The sequence below is a fragment of the Emydura macquarii genome, unplaced genomic scaffold (genome assembly GCF_026122565.2).
Source record: "Emydura macquarii macquarii isolate MOO-44397 ecotype Brisbane River unplaced genomic scaffold, CSIRO-AGI_Emac_v2 contig_3108, whole genome shotgun sequence".
NCBI classification, from domain to species: Eukaryota; Metazoa; Chordata; order Testudines; family Chelidae; genus Emydura; species Emydura macquarii.
The window spans coordinates 4,837,957-4,854,019 of NW_027133245.1; the positions used below are offsets into that span (position 1 = coordinate 4,837,957).

General features: G+C 39.7%; 1 protein-coding gene across 1 annotated transcript in view; it reads right to left on the bottom strand.

Moving 5' to 3' along the window:
• The window catches only part of FGL1 (fibrinogen like 1), a 38,771-nt gene extending 35,240 nt beyond the window's left edge, over positions 1-3,531 (bottom strand). Inside the window, exon 1 of the mRNA XM_067530611.1 lies at positions 3,484-3,531. The gene's annotated coding sequence lies outside the window, so the exon portion shown is untranslated. The remainder of the gene's footprint in view (positions 1-3,483) is intronic.
• Between the last annotated feature and the right edge of the window lie 12,532 nt (positions 3,532-16,063).

Consider the following 16,063-nt stretch of genomic DNA (forward strand, 5'->3'; position numbering starts at 1 on the left):
CAGCCAGCGCTTTGTCAAGCCACAGATTAAAAACCTCTAAAGATGGAGATTCCACCACCTCCCTAGGTAACCCATTCCAGTGCTTCACCACCCTCCTAGTGAAAACTTTTTCCTAATATCCAACCTAGACCTCCCCCATTGCAACTTAAGACTATTGCTCCTAGTTCTGTTATCTACTACCATTGAGAATAGCCTAGCTCCTCCTCGCTGGAACTCCCTTTCAGGTAGTTAAAGGCTGCTATCAAATCCCCCCTCATTCTTCTCTTTTGCAGACTAAACAAGCCTAGTTCCCTCAGCCTCTCCTCATAAGTCCTGTGCTCCAGCCCCCTAATCATTTTTGTTGCCCTCTGCTGGACTCTCTCCAATTTGTCCACATCTTTTTTGTAGTGGGGGGCCAAAAACTGGACACAATACTCCAAATGCGGCCTCACCAATGCCAAATACAGGGGAATAATCACTTCCCTCGATCTGCTGGCAATGCTCCTCCTAATGCAGCCCAATATGCTATTAGCCTTCTTGGCAACCAGGGCACACTGCTGACTCATATCCAGCTTCATATCCAGGTCCTTTTCTGCAGAACTGCTGCCTAGCCTGATGGTCCCCCAGTCTGTAGCTGTGCATGGGATTCTTCTGTCCTAAGTGCAGGACTCTGCACTTGTCCTTGTTGAACCTCATCATTTCTTTTGGCCCAATCCTCCAACGGGGCATATTCGGTTGGAAATTGGCTGTAGTCATCCCCCCAGTACACTGACTTACAGCTGAATGGGTGTAATAGGAGTACAAGTTACACCTTTTCTTAAAGTGCGGCAAGGCTCCCTTGTGAGTGTGTTTCTCCAGTACACTTGGAGGACACTATGCTTGCTCCTGGTCTTTATCAGAGACATAATCCAGTCATTTCCTCCCTTCTCCCAAGTGTGCTTCCAAACCCTGAGAGCCTCTAGCATTAGAATGGGGTTTTAAAGGCTTTGATGAGTATTTTCCCAGATTAAGGACTGCAGGATCAAAGCTATAAAACATTATACTAATGGGAATTTTTGCATAAGTAAAAACTGCAGGATCAAGTCCTCTATATTCAAAGTGCTTTACAAACATTAACTAAATCCACACCATTTTCAGGGATAACTGATTATTCACAATATGCAGTATTGTTTTTCTTTGGCTGAAAGTAAAGTTGTCAGCAGAAGTTTCTAAAAAAATCTGTTTTAGCTACAACTTTCAGAGAGTCTATAATTCTGTCCTGTTCAATAAGATGTTAAATTAAAAATGTGTAGTTGTTCGGGGAAGCTCAAACTCCTAATCCAATTAGAGTATTTTCAAAGTCTATCTGATGCTGGCAGGCCAGGTTCCAGTCCTTGCCAAGGCTGCTGGTATTAGTTAATAATTGGCAAACTCATAGCTGAAGATCAGACCATTTCACTTATGTGTTAGTGTTGCTCAAAACAGATATTAGTCTAATAAGAATGTATTTAGTGTTTAGACTCTATAGAATTTTGTAAGTTGCTGCATGCATTAATCTTATTTTAATGTCTGCATTCCATGCTATAAGGAAATATGTGAATTTTGCTTTATAACTTTGAAAATGTTTGCTCTAAACTTGTGAACTGAGATGAGAAGATTGTTTCCCCCCACCCGTCCAGAACTATCAAAATCAGATGTGCTATCAAGGAACATAGCAATACAAAGGAATGATGAATAGCCCTATCACACCTTGGAAATGCTATATGCAAGGAAGCTCATCCTATGGACTTGGAGGCTGAATGAAGGAAATAAAAACAAAGATACAGGAAAATTTGCCATCTCTTAGCTGTTTGAACTCTCACAGGACAGACACACTCAACTGGAGCCAGAGATCCTTAGGGGTTATCCCTGTGTCCATCCTGAAAGACATTTTGAATTGACAGATCACTACAACTCTGTCACTCTTAGGATGTAGATTGCAACTCATTTGTATGTATATGTTTGCTTGCTTTAACCTGTAAATTACTCTTATTTCTTTTTCCTGGATAATAAACCTTTAATTAGTTTATTACAGGATTGATTACAGGTCTTTGGTGCAAGTTCTGGGGTAAGTGACTGCTCTCTTGGGACTGGAAGCAACCTGAATACTTTATGATTTTTGGTGTAAGTGACCATTTATCACTAAGTCCAGCTTGCTTGGGTGGCAAGACAGACTGGAGAGTCTATGGAGACTGTCTGTGACTCTATGGTAAGACTGTTACAGTGATCCAGGAGTTTACATTTGTCACTGGCTTAGTGAAATCTAATTATAGAACCTATCACCAGTTTGGGGTGTCTGGCCTATTTTGACAGTCTTCTCTGAGGTAGGTACTCACAGTCATGAGCCACTCCAGACAGAATGACAGTCTACATCCTCAAGCTAATCTCATTGCCTATTTAAACACTTAAATTAATTTTACATAGCTATTTAAACCTTTTTGTTAATCAGAAATGTCCTTGCAGGGTAAAACAACTCATTAAGAAAGTCTCTCCCACACTAGAGTCAATGATTACAAATAAACAAACATTGACATATTAAAGCAGCAAACAAGCCTATTTATTCCAATAAAGCTGCCACACTATTAAAATAGTCATGACACAGCTGAAATTAGTCAGATGGTTTTAGTGAACATTTTTCTGTTGCTGACTTCAGTGACTCCAAAGAGATAATATGTGCTGAACAATTATAAAGACTTTCACTCTAATACCAACATTTGCCAGTAAAAGAAACAGAAATTGGACAGATAGGAGCCCTTCCCCACGCAGTCCCCAGGGCCAGAGGAGCTGTCTATGCCCGGTTGTCCACTGTCCTCACACTGGCACCAGAGGTTTTTGTGCCCCTGCTGATTGGGGGTTCTGTGATCCTGCTTGTCCCCCCTTGTGCATGCCCCTGCTTCTGTGTTTGTACAGTGCCAAGAAGATCTATGGTGCTAAATATATTAAATAAAAGAATAAATAGGCAAGAACCTTTGCACAGAAGTGAAATCTCTTGCCAAAAATATAAACTGGTCAGTATATGACCGGCAAGAAAATATTTTTCTCCTTGCATTCTTAAGAATTATTAAAAGCTAAACCACTCTCATGAACAAGTAATAATTATTTCATTATTCAACCTCTGCACTGTTTTTAAACAGGTAATAATATCTGTGGAAATGCATCGGCTTTTTCTGAAATGCCATCAATGATTTTAGCCCATTTTAAGGCCTGAAAAACAGGCTTGTCATAGTTCTTATATCAATGCATTAAAATATATTTAGGACTACAGATCTTAGTTTAGGGTTTATTGAATAATGTAACTAAATGTTTTAGCAAAACATCTAGATCCACCCTCAACATAATCACACGGTTAGAGATCATAAAAACAATACTTTACTGGTTCAAAAATATGTCCATTTTTACTCAGTACTGTAGAAAGCACCCCAGATCCCTCCTTAGACCCTCAAATACACCTACCATGTTTACCTTTACCCTCTAGACACAACTTACGATTATTAGATCTTCCTAGCTGATGCAAAGAATTCCACAGCCTTTCCCAGTGAGATTGTTTTTGCTATTAAATTCTGTGGAGTTGAAACTTAGGTCTCTTATGAGTCAGTGGGCAGGAATGTTACTGAGGAGTTGCGGTAATCAAGACTGTAGCTAAATTGCAACACAGGAAACAGAAGATTATAATATTGAAAAATTGAAAAACAAACTAATAAGAAAGAAAGAAAGAATCCATTCCTTTCTATGGCCCTGATTCAGGAAAGCTTTGCTAATTGGAACAGCAAATCAGCACATGCTTAACATTAAGAACTTGCTTAAGTGCTTTCCTGAGTCAGGGCCTAACTTTGTTAGGCTTCAGAAACACAAAAGCATGCTTAACTTGCTGAATCAATAGGCTAATAAGATTAATTTACAACTGTAGAGTAGATGGTACACAGGAGAGCATGGAATTTCTGCAAAAACACAAACAAAATAATATAGACAGAGCCAAAGGGGCTAGACAGGGAATTGCAGTTGATACAAGGCAGGACATTCTAATTATGATGGACAAACACAGGGAAAGCTTATTATTGTTTCAGTCGCATCTTATAGGCACATTAATCTACTGACTTTGTTGGGACATAGTCATACTACTATAGGCTAATTTGGAGATGGATAAACATACATTTTCCATCTATGTTTGTTCAGATAAAAAAATTGAATTTGTTTTGATTGTTGGCACTTCGTTTGTGTTGGCTTTCCGAGAACAGTTCAGCAAATGAGTGTACTGGTAGGCATGCTTCTGGAAAGATTAAACTTTATAGAAATATTAAGGAATATTCACGGAAAGCAATCTTGGACTCAAACGTGAGTATTTGCACTAGCAATCTAATTTTAAGAATAATACTTATCCACTCAGGGAAAAATAATAATACCACATAAGCCATAGGCTCAAATAAAACTAACCAACACAGCTCTAATTTTAAATCGCAAATGTCAAATACCTACAACAAAATGCTCATGAATGACCTAGAAAAAGAACCATTCACAGAAAGTATTCTGCGAGTTATTTTAAATAGCAGATAAAGCTGAGAAAATCATGATCTACAAGAACCTACACAGAGAAAAAACATCTGTTATTAGGACTCTTTTATTTAGCAGACAAAAGCATAAAGAGATCCAGTGGCTGAAAGCTGAAGCTAGAAAACTTTAGATTGGAAATAAGGCATACAATTTTTAATTCAGAATAATTAACCATTAAAACAGCTTACCAAAGGAGCCTCCATAACTTGAAGTCTTTAATTAAGATTGGATGTCTTTCTGAAAGATATGCTTGGTTCCACCAAAAATTATTGCACTCAATGCAAAAATTATTTGGTGAAATTCAATGACCTGTGTTTTGTAGGATGTCAGGCTAGATGACTGTCACAGGGTGCCGTGAGTTTAAATACATCGAGTACTATGAGATGCTTAGATATTAAGGAAATCGGAGTCATATAAGTGCTAGGGAAAAAAAGATCATAACCATCCCTTCTTATCATGAGATATATGGATTAGGGTCTAGATCCTCAAAGGTATTTAGGCACCTAACTCCCTCTGATGGGGAATCTAAATATCTTTGAGGTTCTGGGCCTAGATACTCAACTAGCATAAATTGGCCCAACTCTATTGACTTCAGTGGGGCTATGTCAATTTACCCAGTTAATGATCTGGCCATCCAAGTCTATGAGTAAGTTGCTCTTGGACAACTTGCAACCAGACATGAGGCAAAATTTATCAGACACCAAGAATTAATCACTCATCTCTCAAAAACAATTATAAAAATTATATTGCTGTTGCTCACTTTTATGCTAAAACTAGTAAAACTTTAAAACTTCCAACATGCATGACATCACTCAGCCCATGCTGTGAATTGAAAGTCAACATCAAGGCCAATAGAACTTTAAAAATCCACCTACTTTCTTATGTGGATGTTTAAAAGAAATTACTTCAGTTAAAGAAAGCAGAGGGTCTTTGTTCATGTTGTTAGCTGTTTTAGCTGCACTGCTGCTGTTGCAGTATTTTATCTGGCAGAGTTTCAAGAGCTTGTAAAATCAGTACACCCAAGATAATGTGCTCATAAAGTCATCCCTTTGTCACTCAAACTCAGAAGAGCCTGCAAGCAGACAAGAATTTGTGTGGTACATTGAATTGTTAGGAGATTTTCTCTGATAAGCTATAATGCAGGTGTTAAGCCCCATTTATAAAAAATGAAGTTTCATCTTTTCTTATGTGGCTGGCTCTTACCCTGGAAAGTTTCAAATCACATTCAGCTGTCATGTAAAAACACTGCAGGGTCAAAGTTTGTACAACCATGAAATGGTAGCTCAGTGCATGCCAAAATTTACTTTCACTCCATCTGTTATGAATTAATTTGTTTACACTATTCATGGCTTTTTTTTTTTTTTTTTTTTGGATTGTGGAATGTCCAGGATAAGTAGAAAACATGTAATGGACTTAATTCTAAAGTTGGCTAAAACCACATTTTAAATTGTATTTCAAGGATATCTCAGTATTACACATCCAGAAAGAGGATACTCAGATGGTCTTGTTCACATATGCTGAGGCAGTAACAAAAATACCTTTATATATCTACCAAGCTGAAGTTTCCACTTCATGCATCCAACGAAGCGGGTTTCTGCCAACAAAAGCTTATGCCCAAATTAATTTGTTAGTCTTTAAGGTGCCACAGAACTCTTGCTGTTTTGCTAAAAACAGACTAACTTGGCTACCTCTCTGGAACTTTATAAGAAACGTTTGGTAGTTTAGCCAAGATTATATTTTTAAATTTTTTTTTTACTCTGGGTGCTGAAAACCTGATTAATCAAATCAAAAAGAACTTTGTCTTTCCTAAATATTTTTGCACTCCTTGATTCTTGTATGTTTCAGTATTTCACACCACTAATGATTTGGTGCTTCCACCACTTTTATGCAGTAATCTTATCTTGAAAAAGGTAATTTATTTACAACCGACAGCACATAATTGAAATCCGAGATCAGCCCGCCTCAGCTTTGTAGTTTTTTCCTATTAACTTAAAATCATCGTGAGTCCAGTTTTTAAAAGCAGCCTTTAAGTTTTGTGTGTACAAACTAGATTAGAGAATGATGGAAAAATTAGCCTGGCATGTTTAAAACCTGCTTATATCATTATCATAACAAAAAAGCTGCCAGTTACCAGCATAATATTATATCTCAACATCATAAATATGTTCCGTTCATAAAAGCAAAGCATAAGAGGTTTACATGTATATGTCTTGGGTGTTTGCATAGCTGATAGATATGTTAAATGGCACAATTTCACTTTTACACAGGACAGGCCAAATTCAGCCCTCATATAAGTAAGTGCAACTCTACTGACTTCAACAGAGTTGCTCTAGCTTGTACAAGAGCTCATTTTGAGTCACCATAAATAATATGTTGCCCGCTTATTCAACAGATTAGAATGACTAGAAACCCAAGGTTCTTCATATGTGACTGTGGCCAGGAGGTGTGGCCTCCCTCAGAGATTGATGATGGGGGAGAGCCAAACCCCCTCTTGGGGGTGGAACCCAGAAGTGCAACCCCACCTGATCGGAAGCAGAAAGGCAGGCCTTCCAGCTCAGTGAGGGGAAGGTGGCCGAGGGAGAAGGCTGTCTCTTCCTTGGTGCCGGGGCCTGGGTCGGAACCTGACCGTTACACTCAGGAGAGGCTGTCGGAGCTGCCAACTGCCTGGGGCCCTGAGGACTTGCCGGAGCTACCTGTGAGCCAGAGGAGACCCCTGGACCTTGTGACTGGAGGAGCTACCTGAGTTGCCACCCCCGTGAGCCAGAGGAGACCCCTGGACCTTGCGACCTAGAGTAGCTGCCCTCCGCAGATGGCTCCGAAGAGTTCCTGAACTTTGCCGTCAAGCAACGAGGCTGAAGGATTCTGGAACTTCCTTCGTACAGAATATCCCAAAGAAATGGGGAGCAATTCGGGGTTCAAGGTACTTGAGGGAAAGGGGGGAAGGAAGGAGCCCGGGGGAGTCAGACACCCATCCGGCTGCGTTACGGCCTGTAGCCGAGTCAGCACGTTTTGGCTGGAGCTCCGCTGACAATCCATCCCCCATCACTGCCAGGGCCCTGGGCTGGGATGCAGTGGAGTCGGGTGGACCTCCGTCCTCCTCCCTCCTTGCCATGCAGAACATTACAATGTAATTCAAACAGCTTTGCTAAAAGCGATAAAATGAAACAATTCTCGGTTGCTGCTGCTCAGTCGTGTAGCAGTTGAACACGGTGGAGCACCATTTCTGGTCCCGGGAAACAAGCACTGAATGGTGGAATTGCTTCATTATGCAGATATGGGATGATGAGCAGCGGCTACAGAACTTTTGAATGTGGAAGACCACTTTCCAGGAACTTTGTGCAGAGCTCTCCCCAGCCCTGAAGCACAGCAACACTAGAATGAGAGCTGCTCTGACAGTGGAGAAGCGGATGGTGATTGCTTTGTGGAAGCTTGCAATGCCAGACTACCACCAGTCAGTGGGGAATCAATCTGAAGTTGGTAAATCCATCATGGGGATTCTAATCTGTTGTGATCCAAGTGTGCAAGGTCATTAATAGATTTCTGCTAAGAAGGGTAGTGACTCTGGGCAACATGCAGTACATTGGGGATGGTTTTGCCATGATGGGATTCCCTAACTGTGGTGCGGCAATAGATGGCACACATATCCCTATTTTGGCATCAGACCACCTTGCAAAAGAGTACATAAACCGAAAGGGATACTTTTCAATGGTGTAGCAAGTGCTGGTGGATCATATGGGTCATTTCACTGATATCAGTGTGGGGTGGTCAGGAAAGGTGCATGATATGCACAGCTTTAGGAACTCAGGACTGTTCCAAAACCTGCAAACAGGGACTTTCTTTCCATATCGTAAAATATTCATTGATGATGTTGAAATGCCAATAGTGAACCAGGAAGACCCATCATATCCGCTGCTCCCATGGCTCATGAAACCATACACCGGGCACCTGGACAGCAGTAAGGAGCAGTTCAATAAGCTCAGCAAGTGCAGAATGGTGATGGAATGTGCCTTTAAATGTGACGTTTAAAGGGTCACTGGAGCACTTTGCTCACTAGGTTAGATCTCCGTGAAAGCAATATCCCCATTGTTATTGCAACATGCTGTGTGCTCCATAATCTCTGTGAGGCAAGGGGAGAGAAGTTTATGTAGGGGTTGGTTATGGAGGCTGACAGGCTGGCAGTTGATTTTGAGCAGCCAGATACCAGGGCAATAAAAAGAGCGCAGCAAGGGGCTCTGCATCTCAGTCAGACTTTGAAAGCTGTTTCAGTAATGAGGCATGGTAATGTGTGCGACTTATCTGTGTTGTGCCTTCCCATTCCCTTCCATTGCTTCAGCTGCAATGCATCACCCCTTCCCCCCTTTCTTGTAATTGATAAAAAGTACGTTATTCTCACCACCTTGTCTTTTATTTGACACAGATAAAGAGAGATAAAGAACAAGAAAATAGGGATAGCAGAATACAGAGAACAGAACCAAAATGCAAGTGTCATGGGGAAATCAGAGCAGTGAGGGGTGCAAGCAAATAGGAGAGATTTGGCATAACCCACATGACGTCCTGCACCACGGGAGAGAGAATATACAACTATGATTGATAATGGGGAAATATAATAAAGAATCTGCACCCATTGCATTAAAGTGAGTTTATTTAATCTTGTTTCTTTAATACTGTCCTAATAAGACTTTTGTTTGTAAGCAAACTCTTTATTTACTGCAGGGAAGGGTGGAAATGAAGATGGTGTACTCTGGAAGATTTTAAGGAGTGATCCACAATATGAAAAAAAATTGAGAACTATTGCAAGCAGTGTTGTTGTAGCGGTGTTGGTCCCAGGATATTAGAGAGATGAAGTGGGTGAGGTAATATGTTTATACAAGTTTTCCAGCTCTCACACCAATAGAAGCTGGTCCAATAATAGATATTACTTCACCCACAGTGGCTCTCTCTCTAATTAGGTTTCCTTAAATGCTGCTACCATCTGCAGGATAACAAGAGGTACTGCTCTGTCACCACAATGGCAATGGAGGGTGCAAGAAAAAGACCTTACACAAGTAATAGAGACATGATTTTTTTAACAAGTGTCTGTTACATTCTCTAGGCTGAGATTTATTAGCTGCACAATAGTTATACATGTGGTAATGGCACAAATCAGCATGATCTATTACAGGAAGTTGCTGCATATTCTTTTTTAAAAGCGATTTCACTTATAGAACATATACCCCTATGCCCCTCCCTGCTGTAGGGACATTTGCCATAAAACTCCAAGATTCACTGCCTCACAGAGTTTCTGGTCTTTGTGTTCTTCTTGCATAAAGGGAATCAGTTGATGAGCCATGGTAAACAATTTACTGCAGCTGTTTTTTCACTAATGCAAAGTAAAATAAGGTGATGAAGGCTTTAGTAGCAATGTACGTTTCCTTTACCATATTTTTAATGTAGCATAAATAAAACACCCACAGCCCAGGACCAGCAATAAACCAGAAGCAAATACTTAGAGCCTCTTGCTTTGGGAGTCTCAGGTAATATAGGCTGAGCAATTCATGGCCCCTTTTCCTTACTTCTGATAGTAAGACTAGTGGTCTGAGCAACTCATGGTCTGTTACTCATCTTGAGCTGCAACCTTTGCTCTTACAGATCTGGATATCATATGGCTACACTATCACCAGTCGCTCTGGTAAAGGCTTATATAAACAAAAATAGTAGTTTCTTTTACTGTGTCTTGTTCAACGTATTATTTTGTAGTATCAATGAGACACACAGTATAAATAATTTGGACTGCACAAGTTTTATGAGTCAGTGAATCAGTAACTTTACAACAGAAATGCCATCCCATTCCTGTCTCTTGTCAAGATAAAAATCATTCTTTAAAAATAAAAGTTTTGTCTTAACGGCCATAGCTGTTCTAGCTGCACAAAAAAACCCAAACATCCCTTTCTTTGTCTGTGTGTTTTTGTTCTCTGAAATGCATCAGTCTGTTTGAGTATCCATACCAAATTCTAAAGTTGTAAATTTGTATATGAATATATTATCAATATAGTGTATGCTCCATTATACTGATAACTTTATTTTAAAATTAATCAGAGTGAAAAGCAGTGACAAGAAGAAGAAACTAGAGGAAACAAAGTACGTATCTGCTGTTGGTATTCCTGTCATAGATTTGTAAACTGGTGGAATGACTCATCAGAAAGAAACAATTATGGGCAGAAAGAAATCTTCTTCAAAGATTAGTGTTTATAACAAGAAAGTGCAATAATATTCCTCAACTGGGGAGTCAATCAGGCTGCATTCAACCAATGCAGCAAGCACAAAACACAATCTTCTCAAAGGTATTCTTTTTTCTCTGTCCCTCAAGTAGCTCTTCATCCAAGAATCTGTGCAAGGGAATAAGGAAGCTGATCTGGAATGTCTCACTTTAAAAATTTAATTGCTCAGACAAATTCAGAACTGCTATGACGATCCCAAATATTACTCAAGACCAATGCTGGCTGCAGCAGTAAGAATGCTTAAAATAAAAGGTACAGAGTATACTTCAGTAAACAATCAATATAGAATCATGCGATACATTTTTATCAATCAATAATACTGATTTACCTTCCATTCATTTTAATCCAAGATGCTGCTATGTAATTACTACTACTACACTCTATATTTTAGTCAAATAAAATACATAACATTATTGAATTCCTAGTGTTATCATTTTTTAATATTGAAAAGCAATATCCAGGAAATCTGAATACACATCTAATCTGTACAGGAAAAGATTTTAGTGCAAAGAAAAATCAATGAAAAAAGGAATGTGTGTTTTTGTATCTGAAAAATTAGGAAGTTTTATCTACTTAACATTATTATGATAAATTAAGCCGGCACGCATGCAAATGTTAATGTACAAGGTTATCTTTAGTCACATGAGAAGTCCCATTCGGTCTGAATGAGATTACTTACAAGAGTAAAGTTAGTCATATGCATACGTTTTTGCAGGACAGAGCCTTAAATCAATTTACAGTGGGGAAAAAAGGAGAGAATCAGTTTAGTGATGTTACTACTTAAATGAACTCCTAAAATCTGCCAGTTATCCAAAAAACAAGACAAAACAGACAGATTTTAGACAAAAAAGATACAAAATGAGAGTCAATAAATGATAATATGCAGTGCCAGATTCTGCCTTTAGATATACTTGCACAACTTCCATTGATTTCATTTGGATTCAGTAGAATATTGGCCACTTTGTTTAAGATTTTGTATGTGCTTGGTCAAAGTCTGGCCACATGTGGAAGTGTGTCTTGAATAGCTGAGCTCTCTGCAAGGTTAGTGGGGGCAGAGTGGAATCCTTCTCCAAACTGGTAGTAGAGAAGCAGCACAGCGACTATAACATGTATGCCACCTTACCAGGCGGGAGTTTAGCATAGTAAATCTGGATAGTTGTGAATGCACTAGCCTCACTCCTGCCCCACTTTAAACCCTCTTCCCTGCTACTGGGAAATTAGAACACTGCCCTAAAGTGCACGATGATGTGGAATCCTCATGAGTAGGCCCTCTCTGCAGAGCTGCCAAGTGTCACGCTTCTTGTGACACACACACACTCTGTGACTCTTCATTTATATCTCACACGCTTTTAAATTCTCACATTTGTCTCTCTGCATTGCTTCAGTACCACCTCTTTACTCAAGAAACAGTCAGACAATCAGATTTAGTCAGCAAATGAACTCTTGGGGGCCCGGGAATGGAAGGGACCCTCTCCCCTCTAGTCCAGCACTGACTGGAGAAGCTGGGCAATGGGGTTGGCCTGGGTCACTGCCTCTCACTGTCATGTATTCCCCTCTTTTGTCAGTATTTATTTGTGTGTCTGTGCTGCCTGAGACTGGAGCAGCAAAGAAACTGGAGATAAAACTGTAGCCCTTGAGAGGCGCATTTTGTATTTGGAAGGGCATCCACACTGGAGGAGAGTGAAATATCCTCAGGGTAAGCAAGAGTTGTGGGGGGAATATGTCCTCCTGCCCTGAGGTTTAGATTATCACAGCCTCACATTTGTTCACCTTATTATATGCAGTTTATGCAGGGCTTGGCAAATTTTGCTGATCTGTTGGCTCATCAGCTGCCAGAGGCTGCACTTGACATATGCATATAACTGGAGAAAGGGTGGGATTTACAGGGTGGTCTTAGGTTCTGCAATGCCTAATGCCCTCCTGTCATCTAGTGGAATTCACAACCCTAAGTTAGGCACCTCTGCTCCCTATATGCTACATGGGGAGAATTTAACTTGGGTCTCCCACAGATTGAGTGAGTGCTCATAAAATGGGTTTGTACTACCAGCAGACATTTGGTGTGAGTTTAGACATGCTCTGGGCATGTCTACTGGATTGGCCCCAAAGGCATGATAGACGGGAACACTCAGTTTGTGAAAGCTGCCAGGGCTTAGGTCTGAGTTAAGCACCAAGTTGCTAGATGGCTGATCATGTGCCCAGCTGTCAAAATGTAGGCACCTTGGGGACTTTAATGGCAGAAACTTAAGTATGTAGGGAATTAAGGCAGCAGCTGAGTAGGGGTTTTGTGAATGGCAGTAATGCCTAGATGGTGGACTTCAGTATTGAAGTTCCCCTTGTGAATTCCACCCCAGGTGTTTTGTTTTTAATACAAAAATGTGGCTGACAGAGACCACAGGACTCAGTAGGAGTTAGAGCATATTAAAGGTGATCTATGTATTAAGAAATCCAAGAGGTGGCAGGTGTTCAGAGCTGCTGTAAAGAGTTACAGAGAAAAAGCCAATGTTTTTTTGGTCTTACAAAACACAGATACTATGTTATATATTCTTAAGATCTATCTATTAACTATTTATATGTAAGTAGATAATGATGTATAATGAGTGCCTGAAAAATTGTATTTTATTTTTTCTCTTGTTGCTGTGTAAAACATACCTATAAATGACACAAAACAAAACACACAATAGGGGAAACGGTAAAAATGACTATACACAAAGTGCAGAAAAAATGCACAAATTAAACATACTGAGAAGAAGATTTTTCTCTTTAATCTTTTATTTATCATTTTATGTGTGATTTATGAAAGAAGGTAAAAAAAAACTTTTAAACATCAGTATGAACTTTAAACTGATGTCTCTAACACAGTCCAAATAAAAATAATCATAAAGAAGTAAACAAAGGGCACAATCCCAATAGTTTTTTTCCTTTTTAGGACACCTGTAATGCAGCTAGATCAATATGTAGCAGTAATAGCTAAAGGCTCTACTATCACTAGTGTTCCACATTTTCAGTTTTTATCGATTTTCACCAGTAAATTACCAGTTATTTTAATTAAAGGAGTTTGATTTTTACTGATTTACACCTGTTTATCAATCCACTCTACATTTTTTGGGTACTTATTTTTGTTAAACACTAATGCTTTAAGCGATTATCATGTCCTGTAGCTCTGAGATTGAAGCAGTTCTACAGTGTAGAACACAAACATAGTCGAGGATGGAAAAATCAATGTTAACATCACACTATGACTGGCTCACAAGGAGATGCTGCCTGCCTATTTATTTGCACCATTTAATGTGGCTGCTGTATTTAAACAATCAAATAAAGATAGATAAGGTAAACACTGGGCAAAAACACATATCTATGCCTGAATACAAAAGAGAAAATCAGTGCTTAGAAATTTTCAAGAAAGTAAAGATGGGAGTGAAGAGGATGTATTGTGCTGCAAATACTGCAGCATTGAGGTCAGTGCTCATGCTGACAGAATAAAGAAGCATGTTGAAACAAGTGACACAAGAAGCTTAAAAAAAGAAAGTGAACTTCAGGATAAACAGCCTATAACAGGAGCTTTCACTAGGGCTTTAGTGAAAGAGAGAACACAGCATGATTGTGTCAATGAATTTGCGTGTGATCTTTATTTTCTCAGACAACTGCTGTTAATTGCAGAGGGGCCTATTGGTAACTAAGGGCAACAATACTGTCCAGCAATAAAACCTCTTCCTAATGCAGACAATCTGCATCTGAAGGAAAATGATGATGCTTTAGTATTCTAAACTGATAGAACAAATTGATGGAAATGTGGTGTCTAGTCTGATTTTTGACAAATCTCCTGATGCTTTGGACTGTCCAATTCTTGGCCTTTTGGTTTCGTTTATTTTAAAGTGAATAAACTTGCATTGTTTTATGCTGATGTGACAGCTGTTTTGTCACTGCAGTAATAACTGACATGTTTGAGATGTACCAACTAGCTTGGGAAAAATGTGGCCACAACTAACACAGATTCTGCTTCCTATATGGCTAAGTTTGCACAGGAAATTAAACTCAATCAGAAACCAGAGCTGCTATGTATTACTTGTCCTGTTCATCTGATAAATGTTGTGCTGTCAGCAGCTATTGCTATAGAAAAATGAAAGATGTGAAATCTTGCATCATAGATTTTAGGGCCATTTTCAAGCATGCAATCAAGCTGAAGGCTTTGTTTTACACAGTGCAAGATGAGTGCAGAGCTAATTGTCATTTACCTACTTCTGCTGTGCCACATCGGTGGATGAGTTTGTACTTCATTGCCTGTCATGTAAATAACATATGGACTATGCTAATGCGTCTCCTAGATCATCCTGAGTTTGTTGGTTCTACAGCAGAAATTCTGAAGAGACTGGCAAATAACCAAAATGACCAGCAGATTCTGCGCACCAATATTCACTGCTGAAAATTTGGAATCACTGTGTGACACACAGAAAACAGTGGAGTTTTCTCCAACTACTGCCAACATGTTTGCCAATACAGATATTTACTGGATCCTGACAACCAAAATCTCAGCTGAATTGAGCACAAAAGCTGCAGGAGAAACATATGGCGAGAAAACCCAGCTGTTTCTGGAAATCCTTCCAATCCCGGAACATGAGAAAACCAAAAAAACTTACAAAAGCTTCAACACTACGCTCAGTGAGAAATGGGAGATGACCGTGGCCCATAATCTGAACCTCGAAGTGTTTGGTGCTAAAGATTCTTTTTGGAATGTCATCCAGCTGAGATGGTTTGGGCACCTGATAAGGATGTCCTCTGGTAGGCTTCCTTTGAAACTGTATCAGGCATGTCCCACTGGGAGGAGGTCCCGAGGTCAACCCAGAACATTCTGGGGGGATTATATCTCTTAGCTGACCTGGGAATGCCTCTGAATCCCCCGGGAGGAGCTGGAACCTGTAGCAGAAGAAAGGGAGGACTGGTTCTCCCTACTCTCTATGCTGCCGCTGCAATCCTCACCAGGACAAGTGACATAAAGGAAAAAGAAATAATAATAATAAGAGATCCAGGTGAATTTTGCAGCAAACTATGACTGTTATGCCAGAGTGTTTCAACTATTTGCCACTAAAGATGAAATTTCAAATCTGAAAGGGGAATTTATTACTTACAAGACTCTGCCCAGCCTAGACAATGTGAAATTGGATGTGCTGACTTTTTGGAACAGTCATCAAGACGCTTCCTAACTTCAGCAAAGTGGCACAGCGAACTTTGAGTGTACCACGTGCATCTATTGATGTAGAGCGCTT